The sequence below is a fragment of the Cherax quadricarinatus genome, chromosome 23 (genome assembly GCF_038502225.1).
Source record: "Cherax quadricarinatus isolate ZL_2023a chromosome 23, ASM3850222v1, whole genome shotgun sequence".
NCBI lineage: Eukaryota > Metazoa > Arthropoda > Malacostraca > Decapoda > Parastacidae > Cherax > Cherax quadricarinatus.
In genome coordinates this window covers 9,564,254-9,581,299 of record NC_091314.1, presented here as the reverse complement: position 1 = coordinate 9,581,299, position 17,046 = coordinate 9,564,254, and the positions used below count along the sequence as shown (strand labels likewise).

Below are 17,046 nucleotides of genomic sequence, written 5' to 3'. Positions count from 1 at the left end.
GGCGGCGGCAGCAGCAGCAGCCGCAGCAGCAGCAGCGAGGGAGGTGGTGGTGGAGGGGTGTGTAGTGGCTCAAGATGGCGGTGGAGCAGGGCGGCTTGTTTGTGGGGGGGGGTGGGGGGGGGGCTGCGCTCCTGCGGCTGCTGCGTTGAGTGTGTGACCGCTGGTTTAGAGGACAAGAAAGCGTCGTAGGCGTACAATCACCCACACTATGCACTGCTGCACCGACACTTAGCACTGCGTGCTCCAGTCCCGACTTAACCCGGCAGGGAGTGCAGCGCAGACCACCCACTCTGCACCAAGTCCAGAAAGCGACTGAGTGGAGCGCGTGGCCCGGCGCGCAGCTCCCCCTGCGCAGCCGCACTGCCCCGCCACGCCCGCACCACGCACACACGCACGCATCGATCCCATACACACCTGCCACGGCCACTGCACGCACTCACGCCCGTCGCACGCCCATCCTCACCAAGAGATTACACCAGAAAACACCAGCCACGGTGGGCGGGCAACCATGCCCAACAGACACGATCACACATACTTCGTCTGATGCAAACCTCCTATCAGTACACACATACAGTGTATTCGCACCAACACCTGCATACACTTGTATACATACGAGTATAATTATACAAACATGCATGCACGCGTATAGACAAATATACATGCATAAACACTTGCACGTACCGTAAAAACAAATGTATGGAGGCTAGCAGACTAACGCAAAATACGCACCCTTACAGAAGATTGCCAAGATGAATAAAATGGGCCAGAAAAATGTGAAGGTGTGGCAGCACTGTTGTAGCGAGGTATAGGTAACGGCGCTCTCATAGCATTGCCACCTAAAGTGACAAAAATTAGGTAAAGCCTATTTCAATATGATATTACCTTGTGAGAGCAACAGGAAGTGTGATAGTGGCCACAGAGCAGGGAGGATAATAAATTTTTAAATGAAAGGTGGTTGTAGTTGTGATGAGAAGGGGTAAGGCGCGTGATGGGGATGTTGTGGTGAGGGCTGATAGTGGTTGTGGTGAGAGGTGATGGATGTCGTGAGGTGTGAGGGATGTGTGAGGTGGTGGTGGATATCGTGAGGGGTGATGTGATGTGGGCTAGTGGTGGAAGTGAGATGTGGCGAGGGCTGGTGGTGGTTGTGGTTAGGGCAGGTGCTGGTTGTGGCGAGAGGTGGTGGTGGCAGTGATGAGGTAGTTGATAATGAGTGGTGGTTGTGATGAGGGCTGGTGGTAGTTGGGGTAAGGGGTGGAGTTGTGGTGACGGCTGGTGGTGGTTGATGGATGGTTGGTAGAGAGGTTTTGTGGTGCAGTGGTCGTGGTTGTAATGAAGGGGTTGTGAAGGTCGTGGTTGTGGTGAATGGGTTGTACTTTGGTGAGCCACCGTGGCTCTGAACAGGAGATAGTGGTTGTAGTGACAGGGATCGTGGTTTGTGGAGGGGTGGAGGAAGGTATCGTGGTTGTGAAGGGGTTTATGGTTGAGGGGTCGTGGCTGTGAAGGACGGTAGAGGGAGGTATCGTGGTTGTGAAGGAGGGTAGAGGGAGGTATCGTGGTTGTGAAGGAGGGTATAGGGAGGTATCGTGGTTGTGATAACTGTGTGAGTAGTTGTGGTGAGGTGGTAGTTGCGATGAGTGGTAGTTGTGAGGGGTGGTAGTTATGGTGGTTGGTAGATACAGTAGTTATGGAGAGGGTAGTAGTTAGGTGTAGTAATGAGGGGTGGTAGTTGTCAGGTACACTAGTACTGAGGGATAGTAGCTGTCAGGTGCACAGGTAATGAGTGGTGGTAATAGTCAGGTGTAGTGGTAATGAGAGGGATGGTAGTAATCAGGTGTAGTGGTACTGACAGGGGTTGTTGTAGCCAGGTGTAGTGGTAGAGAGGTTGCAATAGCCAGGTGTAGTGGTAGAGTTGTGGTAGTAGTCAGGTGTAGTGGTAGAGAGGTTGCAATAGCCAGGTGTAGTGGTAGAGTTGTGGTAGTAGTCAGGTGTAGTGGTAATAAGAGGGGCGGTAGTAGTCAGGTGTAGTGGTAGAGAGGTTGCAATAGCCAGGTGTAGTGGTAGTTGTGGTAGTAGTCAGGTGTAGTGGTAATGAGAGGGGTGGTAGTAGTCAGGTGCAGTGGTACTGAGAGGGGTGGTAGTAGCTAGGTGTAGTGGTATTGAGAGGGGTGGTAGTAATCAGGTGCAGTGGTACCGAGAAGGGTGGTAGTAGCCAGGTGTAGTGGTATTGAGAGCGGTGGTAGTCGTCGGGTGCAGTGGTAATGAGAGGGGCGGTAGTAGTCAGGTGTAGTGGTAGAGAGTTTGCAGTAGCCAGGTGTAGTGGTAGAGTTGTGGTAGTAGTCAGGTGTAGTGATAATGAGAGGGGTGGTATTAGTTAGGTACAGTGGTACTAGGAGGGGTGGTAGCAGCCAGGTTTAGTGGTAATGGGAGGGGTGGTATTAGGTGTAGTGGTAATGAGAGGGGGTGGTATTAAGTGTAGTGATGAGAGGGGTGTGTATTAGATGTAGTGGCAATGAGAGGGGTGGTTTTAGGTGTAGTGGTAATGAGGGGTGGTAGTAGCAGGTGTAGTGGTAATTACTACAATATGAAAGTAGCGCTAAACCCACGAGGTAGTGGTAATGAGAAGAGTGGTCGCTATGTGAATGACAGTGGTATGTATGCTGGATACGTCAGGAATGGTGAGTGCATTAGAACATCAGGTGTGACAGATATTTAGTGTAAATGTTGCCAACTGAGACTTTTTCTTGTAGTCTCTGGGAGCAAGTCCAGGTGGAATTATGTTCAAATTATGCAGTGCGAGATAATCTCTAGGATTTGATATTGCTCGATGTATGTTGTAGGAGTTTGAAAGTGCTAGGAAATTTCTCCTTAAGTGGTTTTCAAATAAATTTTTATTCAATTGATTTTTTATATATACCGTGTACAGTGGTAAACGAAGTTAAATCGGAAGCTGTCATAGTGAAGGCACTGTTCCACATGGCACAGTACTCACCCCCATCCTGTTCCTCATCTTCATATCAGACAGAGATGTAAACCACAGCACCGTATCATCCTTTGCAGACGATACCAGGATCTGCATGAGTGTGTCATCTACTGAGGACATGGTAAACCTCCAAGATATAAACCTAGTTTTCCAATGGGCAACGGAGAACAATACAATTTTCAACAAAGACAAATTGCAACAACTCCGTTTTGGAAAACTGGAGGATATAGTAGCTAGAACTGAATATACTACAAACTCTAATCACACAATAGTGGAAAAGTAATGTGAAGGACCAGGGAGTGGTATGTCTGAGGATCTCGCCTTCAAGGATCACAACAATGCCACTATCACATCTGCGAGGAAAATGATAGAATGGATAACGAGAACATTCAAAACAAGAGATGCCAAGCCAATGATCATTTTTAAATTACTTGTTCTCTCTAGGCTGGAATGCTGCTGTACATTAACATCTCCATTCAAAGTAGGTGAAATTGCAGATCTAGAGAATGTACAGAGAACCTTCATTGCACATATAAGTTCCGTCAAACACCTTAACTACTGGGAACGCTTGGAAGCACTTTACTTGTACTCACTGGAGCGCAGGCGAAAGATACATCATAATCTACACCGGGAAAATCCTAGAGGGACTGGTCCCTAATCTGCACACAGAAATCACTCCCAACCAAAGCAAAAGACTTGGCAAGCGATGCAACATACCCCCAATGAAAAGTAGGGGCGCCATTAATACACCAAGAGAAAACACTAAGTGCCCGGGGTCCAAGACTGTTCAACAGCCTCCCACCAGCCATAACGGGAATTACCAATAGACCCCTGGTTGTCTTTAAGAGGAAGCTGAACAGATACCTCAAGTCAGTGTCAGATCAGCCGGGCTGTGGTTCGTCCGTTGGACTAAGTGCGGCCAACATTAACAGACTAGTTGATAAGGCCCTGATCCACCGGGAGGCCTGGTCATGGAACGGGCCACGGGGGCGTTGATCCCCGGAATACCCTCCAGGTAGGTAGATACAAGCTGTCAGCTCAACCTGTCCAATTACTTTATTCAATTTCCTCAGAATTAAAATCCGTTGATTTCTGCCCGATTTAGCCTACCGAAATTTATTGTTTGTTATTATAACGGATACGGCTAACGTATATTAACCTAAGGTATATGTCTAAGTATAATTAGGTATTCCCCGCAATGTTGCCACATTTCATAATTGAAATTCCCATGTAGCTCACTCCATTTTTCCCATCAATCCTGAACAAGTTCCCACAAAAAAAAAATCCAGAAGTATTCGTGTTTCACAATGAATATCTTTCACAATATGGCACTACTCGGAGAGTCCATAGGAATCTAGTAATGAATATCTTTCACAATATGGCACTACTCGGAGAGTCCATAGGAATCTAGTAAGGACGAATGGTTTCTTTACACCTTCTTTTAAGGCTAACAATTCATCATCTGGTAAGAGAACACCTTTTCTACGTTTCGCCCTCACATGAGATTTTATCGACCCAATATATAAGAACATAACACATACTATTACATGGGTGGGCGCAGCCAGGTACTACACGAGTGGTGACGCTGTACGGTCACCCGCACGCTGTGTATTCCAGAATTTTCAACATGGGTTTAGTTAAGAGGTTTTGCTTTGTTAATGCTCCTTAATTACCTTCCATGATCCATGAAATAATAATGTTTCATGTATTTTCTCAAGTTTCCTTATAATCATGAGCACATTTTGTTCCATGCATTTCAAACTTTTGGAGAACCTTAGACGAGTTTCGAGTTTTTTCTACTTCTGGAGCCCGGACCTAGGCCAGGCTCATCTGTTGTTTGTCTGATCAACCAGGCTATTGCTGATGGTGGCCCGCTGGCCCACGTGGATTATTTTTAAACCGAAGCAGTCTATCTCTCGAGTGCGTAGACCGAGTATTCAGTATTTCAAGTTGAACTATTAAGTCAGGGTCTTGTATTACTGGATGTATTGCATCAGCGACACACATCAGACTTTTTACTGCAAGCAGTACTCGCCTTTTTTCTCGTCTTTTCCATCATAGTGACCAACTAATGATTTCATACTTGCCTGTATGGTTGTACAAGTTCCGCAACTCGCTGTGCTATAACCCATCAATACAGGTTGTATTCATTCCACGAAAGATGCAAAGAAAAGATTTATAAAGTAGGGTAACTATCAACATTCATCAGGTTTCTAGTTCTATGGAACCAGTCTTTTTATTTTAGTTTGTCACATTTTATATCTGAATTTTCTGACCAAGGTCACGTTCGTTGGTTTATAAATACAGTATAATAATTTCTGCCTGACATTTTTATTATATTCTTATATGGCTATTATAGATGAGAATACGATTCACCTGAACTTGTTTACATGCCTTGGAACCTACTATTCTCTCACAATGTACTGTTTCTCTGGGAGTAACTCGATTTCTTCTCTTCGTTCACCGTGAAAATACTTTCAGAGAAGGAATCGATTTGATCTCGAACTGAAATGACACCGACCATGTACTGGACAAGTGACAAGTCGTAACTCGGCCACTAAGCCACCAGTACCTGTGCACTCGATCTGGATATGAAGAGCGCGAAATGCCTTCAGATGTGTAGTGCAAGTCCTAATATGCCGATTTTAATGAACAATTTGAAGTGCGTACTGATTTCCTGCGATAACTGGAAAATGGTTATTCTGACACAAATTTTCAACGCTGGTGTATCTTAGGGGAAGTTCAGATTTGCTTTGGGTTATGTAGATGCCAATCTGCCAAATTTTATTTCACCTACTGTAATACTGGTTTTGGTGCGATATTTTAGAATCCTCCTCCTGATCGGCTTCAAACTTCCTAGGCTGGTACATCTAACTTAGAAAAAGCTTCTTGTTCTTACTGAACTGTAAAGGTGCCAATGTGCCAGTATTATTTTCACTCTTAAGCTTTGCATGGGCGATTGATGTAGAAGTCCTGCCATGGCCAGTTTTTCTCAAAAAGGAAAAATTAAAAGTAGCTTTAGCTTAGTTTACCCCGACGGCAAAAATACACACCACACATCAGCTAAGACTGGTAGCTGCGGCAGCTTCTGCCAAAACTTTTTTTTTTTCCAGAATAAAATTTAAGGAACTATTTATTTTACAGATTGCACAGCATTAAAATATGAATATAACTACGAAAATCTAAAAAAAAAAAAAAAAACTGAAAAAAAATCAGCTTTATTTTAGGATGAAGTTTAATAAATTTTGCTTAGTCTACCCCGGCAGAGAAAATGCACATCATTGCCATTGCGCTGTCTTGATTTTCTGAGTATGTTACTCCGTAAATATTTTCAGTGTATTGCCAGGTTGAGTTCCAGCTCCTGGGTCTCTTAAGGGTGCGGATCCATAGTTCCAGGACCTTTTAAGAGTATTAGGCTACAAATGCTGGGCTTCTCGACTGGTGAATAAAATACGTGTAATACTTAGGTATCTTTACCAATGAGAAGTTTTACCAGCCACTGACTTTATCAATCCAATGCGGAGAATCTATACTGGACGCTGTGGAAGTAGCGAGGTATATTCATTTTTGTTATAATAGCAAAAATCAGTCAAAATACACAAAAAAGACGGGTAAGATGCGTACAAGAGTTGGGCATCTTTACTGTTGACAAGAAAGAAAACCAACTGTTGCCCTTGTCTTACTCTTCTACTTGTCGCTATTCTATACCATTGACAATTTTTTTTTACTGTAATCAAATATTGGAAACATTAAACTTTGGCTAACCATAAGTTAACATGATTAATTTATATATTACAGGTTGAGGAAACCTGACCTCAAGCTGGGCTGTGAGGGTCAAGACATCCTTGCAACCATACATAGGTGTTGTATCCACTGTTTCCTCTTTCTTGACCGCAGTGACAACAATCCAGTTTTTGAAGTCCCGGCTTGACTGAATATCCCAGTTAATGTTTTGTATTTTTCTAAGTTCATTTTGTTCCCGAGGCTTCTGGCACTGAATAACAGAGCAACATAGTTGAACTTTCCCTGGATATAAGGGAACTTGTTGCCCTTACAAAGTACTTTGCAATACTAGCTGCAAGTGCCCGAGCAGCAACAGTCTGGCTGATCAAGCATTCAACGAGGAAATCAAAACAAAATCTAATGGTTACAATCATAACCATAATTTTTAAAGGGGTGGACCGGTAAGCCAGTGGATCAAAAACTCCAGCTGCGGGTCAATGTATGACTAAGATCCACGTCAGGAAATACTTCCTGTTTCCTGACAAACCTTACCTAACCTAACACACAAGTCTGGCCTCGGGCCGGACTGCTGGAGAGAGAAACCTCGAAGCTTACCAAAGGTATGTTCTATAAGGTTATTCAGAGCTTTTAACAAAAACGAAGATGCATACATAACAAATACTTGCAAATCAAAAACGGAGACAAACCCATACAAAACATTCAAACCAACTAAAAAAAACAAGCTATCACGCTAGGCTGAAATGCCATGCCTTCCTCCAGAGTTATGATTACTTAGAATAAATAAACGGGGGGGAAGGGAAGTAGAGGGAGGTGTTGGGAGGAGAGAAGTAGAGGCAGGGAGGGGGGAGAGAGAGAGAGAGAGAGAGAGAGAGAGAGAGAGAGAGAGAGAGAGAGAGAGAGAGAGAGAGAGAGAGAGAGAGAGAGAGAGAGAGAGAGAGATTCTTTTTAAGTTTATGATGCATCACACTCTAACACTTACATAAGAGTTTGTTTGCTATTTATTAATCCTTGGGTAGCTACCAAATGGCAATAAAAAATATGCTAGTGGTTTATGAGGGTGAAGTAACACTAGAGGCTGTGAGTACGAGAGGACGGTAAAGGATGCAAAACCAAGGTCCCCAGGCGATACAAAGTGCACGAGTTATAAGTAAGAAGAAAGTCACCAGCCTGCCTTCCCTGGCCTCTCACCTCACAGGTAATACATGTTGATAATCCACTATGATACGGAAGCTATATCAATGCATAAGAAATGCTCAAAACTAAACGAGCTTGCAGGCGCAGTGCTGGCCGCAGTGCAGAGAGAGACGGGCTGTGGTAGAGGGCGGTGAAGGAGCTAGCATTTATGGAGGTGTGGGAGAAGGGCCACTACTTAGAGGCGGATACTTGAGAGCACCTGGGGTGGCCAGGGAGGAGGGAGTCTTAGCAGGAGCCAGAAGCCTGATGTTAGAGAGAGAGGAGGGGACGTTAAGAGTAGAACACTAAGAAAGGAATAATAAATGGGAAAGAAGGGACCACAAGAGTGAAAGATGAGGGGGTCTAAAGTCAGAAACCTGAATGTTGAGAGGAGAGAGCGTTAAGAATGAGAGGGAACAGTGAGAAGCACTGAAGACGTTACACTATATGACAAAATGAAAACATAACTTGCCTTCCTAAGAACAAATGCAGTGACAAGATATAGAAATCCCATTAGTAACTGGATAAATTACCAAACGCGAGTCCTGTTTCATGCAGTATAGAGACTCCAGGGTTAAAGCTAACTTGCAACAGTACCATCCACTTACTACTGAAAATAAATCATTCTAACTGTTGCAAATATGCAGCGAGCTGTATCATCATTACTCTAAAACCTGCCTTGTATAAAACTGCACGTTCAAACAGTCAGCATCCCTCGAACCTGAACTCCGGCAGATATGAAGCGTGTAGTGCTGCTGACTCAGCTCAACACATTGCTTACCCACTGACTTGGACCCTGCCTGCTAACCACTGTGCCCACTAACAACTGAACCCACTGACCACCTGTACCAATTAACCACTCTACCCACTAACCATTGTGCTTTAATCAGTGTGGCCAACTAACCACTGCACCTTCCCATGGCTACCAATGTCTGGCCCTGCTAACTACGAAGCCAATATCAGTCGTTGCACTGGACACTACTGGCCCCTTTGACCGAATATGGCTCCACAGTTTCACGCCAAAGTACATTCGGAAACAAGCGCCAAACCCGAATGGGTCACCTAGCATATCCTGACTCCATACTACAGTTTAATAGCTGTCTTGTCTTGAAGGTCAGTTTTACTAACTTATAACGAAAGTCTGTGCCAGTATGACACAGGAAGTGCACCTGGTCCTAAGCTGGTTTTGTTGAAAATGGTATAAAATACCGACAAGTTGATTAAGACATGCAACAGCTGGGTATCTTTATTGTTGAAGAGTTTCGCCTACACAGTAGGCTTCTTCAGTGAAATACAGAAGCAGGTGTAGTAGTGAAATGAAGATGATATAATCAGTCCATCAACGTTGGAGAAGGAGTATTTGAAGTAGTCAGTCCCTCAGCCTGGAGAAGACTTCAGCTCCAAGGTCTGGAGCGATATTGTTCCAGAACATGGAGCTGAACTCTTCTCCAGGCTGAGGGACTGACCACCTCGCATCTCCAAGGTTGATGGGCTGATTACATTACCTTCATATCACTACTACACCTGCTGCTTCTGTATATGACTGAAGAAGCCTACTGTGTAGGTGAAATGTTCCAATAATAAAGAAACCCAACTGGTGCATTGTCTTTAATCATAAACTAGGCTGGTTTACTAATTTTGAAGAATATCCACTACTTAATTGTCTTCAACCATTATGGGGCACGTCAGTTCCCCCGTCTTATAATTATATGTTATTTTCCCCTATAATCTACCTTGTCCATAATTACTATCATATTTTCCTTGTCTGCTTTCGGAAGGTGAAGTCTAGGATCTTTCCTTAATTCATGGTTAAACTTAACAAATCTTTGAGGACAACTGTCCTCAAAGAATTATACCATCTATACCAAGTTATACCATGAATTAAGGAAAGATCCTAGACTTCACCTTACGAAAACAAAGCAAATGCGATAGTAATTATGGACAAGGAAGATTAGAGGGGGAAAATAAACATATTAGGAGACAGGGAAACTTAAGCGCCTCTTGACGCTACATCTAACCTTCCTATCACTAGCCAAGGATGCTTCAATCCTAAAATAGAGGTGTCGTGGGGGTTCGTAAGGAGATATGATGGTTGAAGGTAAACACACTTGTTGGATGGTAACGATATGTATTGTCAGACTGTGGTAAAGAATTGGGGCCCAGCCTGCCTGCTTGCCTTCGTATGTCTAAGCGCGGAGTGAGGACAAGGCAGAGCGACCCACTCACTCATGCAACATCCCGTGACGTCATACAGTCACAGGCCTAGGGATCTTCTATATAAAGCACATGGATGGTACTATAATGCTCAGTTAATCTATACAACACATGCAAGGGGATTCAGCAACTATGCTGACAGAGGTACCCACACCTCTCGGTGTATGTTTCCTTGTTTGGTAGTAGTAACTTGATAACTACATAAAATATATTATATTCATTACATTCAGAGGGAGCGCAAAACCCGTAGGAGCCAAACACACGTCTCCACACATGACTACACTCTAACCTTTAAATACAAAACAGATCTTCTCAGCTGTGACATGCAAGTATAGACAGTAGGTAGAGAGCAACCAGTGAGGGAGGTACTACCATCCCAGGACGCCATCCAGAGAGGTACTACCATCCCAGGACCCCATCCAGGGAGGTGCTACCATCCCAGGACGCCATCCAGGGAGGTAATACCATCCCAGGACGCCATCCAGGGAGGTACAACCATCCCAGGACGCCATCCAGGGAGGTACAACCATCCCAGGACGCCATCCAGGGAGGTACTACCATCCCAGGACGCCATCCAGGGAGGTACTACCATCCCAGGACGCCATCCAGGGAGGTACTACCATCCCAGGACGCCATCCAGGGAGGTACTACCATCCCAGGACGCCATCCAGGGAGGAACTACCATCCCATGACGCCATCCAGGGAGGTACTACCATCCCAGGACGCCATCCAGGGAGGTACTACCATCCCAGGACGCCATCCAGGGAGGTACTACCATCCCAGGACGCCATCCAGGGAGGTACTACCATCCCAGGACGCCATCCAGGGAGGTACTACCATCCCATGACGCCATCCAGGGAGGTACTACCATCCCATGACGCCATCCATGGAGGTACTACCATCCCATGACGACATCCATGGAGGTACTACCATCCCATGATGCCATCCATGGAGGTACTACCATCCCATGACGCCATCCATGGAGGTACTACCATCCCATGACGCCATCCATGGAGGTACTACCATCCCATGACGCCATCCATGGATGTACTACCATCCCATGACGCCATCCATGGAGGTACTACCATCCCATGACGCCATCCAGGGAGGTACTACCCTCCTATGACGCCATCCAGGGAGGTACTATCCTCGTATAACGCCATCCAGGGAGGTACTACCCTCCCATAACGCCATCCAGGGAGGTAGTACCATCCCATGACGCCATCCAGGGAGGTAGTACCATCCCGTGACGCCATCCTGGGAGGTACTACCATCCCGTGATGCCATCCTGGGAAGTACTACCATCCTGTGATGCCATCCTGGGAGGTACTACCATCCCATGATGCCATCCTGGGAGGTACTACCATCCCATGATGCCATCCTGGGAGGTACTACCATCCCACAATGCCATCCTGGGAGGTACTACCATCCCATGACGCCATCCAGGGAGGTACTACCATCCCAGGATGCCATCCAGGGAGGTATTACCATCCCATTATGCCATCCTGAGAGGTACTACCATCCCATGACGCCATCCTGGGAGGTACTACAATTATATGACGCAATCCTGGGAGGTACTGCCATCTCATGACGCCATCCTGGGAGGTACTACCCTCCCATGACGCCATCCTGGGAGGTACTACCCTCCCATGATGCCATCCAGGGAGGTAATACCCTCCCATGATGCCATCCAGGGAGGTACTACCATCCCATGATGCCATCCTGGGAGGTACTACCATCCCATGATGCCATCCTGGGAGGTACTACCATCCCATGATGCCATCCTGGGAGGTACTACCATCCCATGATGCCATCCTGGGAGGTACTACCATCCCATGATGCCATCCTCGGAGGTACTACCATCCCTAGATGCCATCCTGGGAGGTACTACCATCCCATGACGCCATCCAGGGAGGTACTACCATCCCATGACGCCATCGATGGAGGTACTACCATCCCATGGTGCCATCCAGGGAGGTACTACCATCCTATGATGCCATCCAGGGAGGTACTACCATCCTATGATGCCATCCAGGGAGGTACTACCAACTCACGACGCCATCCTGGGAGGTACTACCATCCCAGGATGCCATCCAGGGAGGTATTACCATCCCATTATGCCATCCTGGGAGGTACTACCATCTCATGACGCCATCCAGGGAGGTACTACCATCCCAGGATGCCATCCAGGGAGGTATTACCATCCCATTATGCCATCCTGAGAGGTACTACCATCCCATGACGCCATCCTGGGAGGTACTACAATCATATGACGCAATCCTGGGAGGTACTACCATCTCATGACGCCATCCTGGGAGGTACTACCCTCCCATGACGCCATCCTGGGAGGTACTACCCTCCCATGACGCCATCCTGGGAGGTACTACCCTCCCATGACGCCATCCTGGGAGGTACTACCCTCCCATGATGCCATCCAGGGAGGTATTACCCTCCCATGATGCCATCCAGTGAGGTACTACCCTCCCATGATGCCATCCAGGGAGGTACTACCATCCCATGATACCATCCAGCGAGGTAACACCGTCCTATGATGTCACCGAGGGAGGTATCTCCATCCTATGGCGCCATCCAGGGAGGTACTACCATCCACGGAGGTACTTTCATCCAGGGAGGTACCTCCATCCAGGGAGGCACCTCCATCCAGGGAAGCACCTCCATCCAGGGAAGCACCTCCATCCAGGGATGTACCTCCATCGAGGGAGGTACTTCCATCGTATGATGCCATCCAGGTAAGTACCTCCATCCAGGGAGGTACTTCCATCGTATGATGCCATCCAGGTAAGTACCTCCATCCAGGGAGGTACTACCATCCTATGACACCATCCAAGGAGGTACCTCCATCCAGGGAGGTACTACCATCCTATGACGCCATCCAGGGAGGTACTATCCTCCTATAACGCCATCCAGGGAGGTACTATCCTCCTATAACGCCATCCAGGGAGGTACACGTACTACCCTCCTATAATGCCATCCAGGGAGGTACTACCCTCCTATAACGCCATCCAGGGAGGTACCCTCTTATGCAACCATCCAGGGACGTACTATCCTCCTCCCATGCAACTACCCAGGGAAGTACTACTCTCCTATGTAACCATCCAGGGACTGACTACCCTCCTCACATTCAACCACCCAAGGTACTACCCTCCTCATATTCAACCACCTAGGGTACTACCATCCTCCCATGCAACTATCCAGGGAGGTACTACCTTCTTATGTAACCATCCAGGGAGGTACTACCCTCCTATGCAACTATCAAGGGAGGCACTACCGTCCTATGCAACTATCAAGGGAAGCACTACCCTCATATACAACCATCCAGAAAGGTACCTCCATCCTATGGCGCCATCCAGGGAGGTACTACCATCCCATGACGCCATCCTGGGAGGTACTACCATCCCATGACGCCATCCAGGGAGGTACTACCATCCCATGACGCCATCCAGAGAGGTACTACCATCACATGACGCCATCCAGAGAGGTACTACCATCCCATGACGCCATCCAGGGAGATACTACCATCCAATGACGCCATCCAGGGAGGTATTACCATCCCATAACGCCATCCAGGGAGGTAGTACCATCCCATGACGCCATCCAGGGAGGTAGTACCATCCCATGACGCCATCCTGGGAGGTACTAAAATCCCATGACGCCATCCTGGGAGGTACTACCATCCCGTGATGACATCCTGGGAGGTACTACCATCCCGTGATGCCATCCTGAGAGGCACTACCATCCCATGATGCCATCCTGGGAGGTACTACCATCCCATGATGCCATCCTGGGAGGTACTACCATCCCATGATGCCATCCTGGGAGGTACTACCATCCCTAGATGCCATCCTGGGAGGTACTACCATCCAATGACGCCATCCAGGGAGGTACTGCCATCCCATGACGCCATCGATGGAGGTACTACCATCCCATGGTGCCATATAGGGAGGTACTACCATCCTATGATGCCATCCAGGGAGGTACTACCATCTCACGACGCCATCCTGGGAGGTACTACCATCTCATGACGCCATCCAGGGAGGTACTACCATCCCAGGATGCCATCCAGGGAGGTATTACCATCCCGTTATGTCATCCTGAGAGGTACTACCATCCCATGACGCCATCCTGGGAGGTACTACAATTATATGATGCAATCCTGGGAGGTACTGCCATCTCATGACGCCATCCTGGGAGGTACTACCCTCCCATGACGCCATCCTGGAAGGTACTACCCTCCCATGACGCCATCCTGGGAGGTACTACCCTCCCATGATGCCATCCAGGGAGGTACTACCCTCCCATGATGCCATCCAGTGAGGTACTACCCTCCCATGATGCCATCCAGGGAGGTACTACCATTCAATGATACCATCCAGCGAGGTAACACCGTCCTATGATGTCACCGAGGGAGGTATCTCCATCCTATGGCGCCATCCAGGGAGGTACTACCATCCATGGAGGTACTTTCATCCAGGGATGTACCTCCATCCAGGGAGGTACTTCCATCGTATGATGCCATCCAGGTAAGTATCTCCATCCAGGGAGGTACTACCATCCTATGACACCATCCAAGGAGGTACCTCCATCCAGGGAGGTACTACCATCCTATGACGCCATCCAGGGAGGTACTACCATCCTATGACGACATCCAGGGAGGTACTACCATCTCATGACGCCATCCAGGGAAGTACAACCATCCCAGGATGCCATCCAGGGAGGTATTACCATCCCATTATGCCATCCTGAGAGGTATTACCATCCCATGATGCCATCCTGAATGTACTACCATCCCATGACGCCATCCTGGGAGGTACTACAATCATATGACGCAAAAGTCGACTAACACCCAGGTACCTACTTAACCGCTAGGTCAACATTTCCACCCATATCAGGGAATGAACCACAGACACTCCGTATGTGAGATGTATGAGCTGCCAACCGAGTTATGGGATCAGTTCTTTTAGGAATTTCTAGATGTATATTATGTATTTTTCTTGGTTACATTCCAAGGGACTTCAAACGTTGCCAGTAATTAAGATGCTTGACTGAACATATACATGCAAGATTGCAACATTGGACCGACAGGCCATATGCTATGAAGGAAAGACGTTATGGAAAATCACAATATTCACTGGGAAGCTACCACCATCAAACACAAATCGTACTGCAGCTACAAATGCAAGAACAATCATAGAATCTGTTCTCATAGGTTTAACATCTCACAGGGACAATGGAAACCAGACATTATTTCAAAATTCGCCCTTAAGTACATACCAGCATCCAACCTAAGACAAAATGTTAGCACAAGATCAAGAATTACACAGCACAAAGGAACTTCTTGTCCAAATTTTAAGCTTTGTGTCAGGAAGACACAGTGCTCAACCACTGTGTGAGAATGACTGGAGATTCAATGCTCAACAATAAACTTGACTCTGCAGTAATTACAACTACTAACGTGTAGAGCCTTGCATATTACCTTGAACTTGAAATTCCATGGGCATTTATGAGGCACATATCTTTGACGAATTTCTAGAATTTCCCTGCTCCCAGAGTCCCACAAGCTTGTCTGGTGCTTGCCTGGTCAACCGGGCTGTTGCTACTGGTGACCCATTAGCCCACATACACACCACAACCTGTTTTAACTGGCCCTTGGTGGAGGTACATACGTTTCCAGTTTCCACTAGAAAACTTTTATACTTGCCCCAACAGTGTTCCTGATTATCTTCTAGTAAGATATTGAATAGTCTGGGGCTACAGATGTTGATACAATGCTCTCCTATTGTACTCACGGCACCCTTACTTTTCAGTGGGTTTATTGTACATTTTTCCATCTCTCTCAATACAGTATGTTATGGCAGTGTACATAGGGACTAGGCCCATGATGTAAAAGATCAATGTCCACTAGGTCCCATACCTGCCTCAATTATGTGTACAGTCAGAGACGGCTACTATGCAAGACGGGGAGTCATCAGCAGCTTCACTCCAGCTGCATCCCTCTCGAAGAGGTATGTGATCATTCATTTCTAGACTATATCGCATTTGGAACAAATTCTCACAAAATACAGACATTAAGAAATTAAGACAACAAGGTAAGTGAAAACTTTGGCCCAAAGATGGCTCCAAATGCAATGTTCCATGTATGTTACTTAATACAGAACACGCTATACATTAAAGATATAACAAAGATACAGTAATCATAGCACAAGTCTTTGAAATGAGCTGAAGCATTTTTTAATTAACATTATTAGATACTGGGGTTATCTTATATAGGATATGGCATTTCAAAAGGACTGGCACTTTCTAACAAAATTTCCCCTAAACACAACCCACAACAGATGACTAAGTTTCCCATTCTCCTACTAGGTGGCCAGGGGAGCAAGGAAACCTGCTAACAAAATCAAACCCGTACTGGTGAGTCTAATGCTCTCATCAGTATGCTACCTGACACCAGAGATAATTTTTTTAATGTAGCAAAATTAGACACAATAGCAATGTGCTGCTACCCTACTCTACGTGACAGTTACATAGTGGGAACAAAGCTATGCTTCCCTGAGGGAGATAGTTTCAAGGAAGAAAAGAACGAACAGGGAGATGACAAGAGAGGCAGGAGTGAAGAAAGGGAGAGGGGGAAATGGGTGAGAGAATATGAGTGGCAAGGGGAAATGGCAGGATACTAGGGAGAGGGGGAAAGAGGAGAGTACTAGGGAGAGGGGGGAAAGAGGAGGGTGCTAGGGAGAGGGGGGAACGAGGAGGGTGCTAGGGAGAGGGGGGAAGAGGAGGGTACTAGGGAGAGGATGAAAGAGGGTACTAGGGAGAGGGGGAAAGAGGAGGGTACTAGGGAGAGGGGGAAAGAGGAGGGTACTAGGGAGAGGGGGAAAGAGGAGGGTACGAGGGAGAGGGGGGAAAGAGGGTACTAG

General features: G+C 46.8%; 1 protein-coding gene across 8 annotated transcripts in view; it reads right to left on the bottom strand.

Moving 5' to 3' along the window:
* Positions 1-17,046, bottom strand: part of Gbeta13F (guanine nucleotide-binding protein subunit beta-1) — a 161,997-nt gene that overhangs the window by 102,317 nt on the left and 42,634 nt on the right. Inside the window, exon 1 of one of the 8 annotated variants that reach the window (XM_070087879.1) lies at positions 1-308. This exon is cut by the window's left edge and continues 290 nt beyond it. The exons of the other annotated variants lie outside the window; for them this stretch is intronic. The gene's annotated coding sequence lies outside the window, so the exon portion shown is untranslated. Of the gene's footprint in view, positions 309-17,046 lie in introns of those variants that run through there. 8 annotated transcript variants of the gene reach the window in all.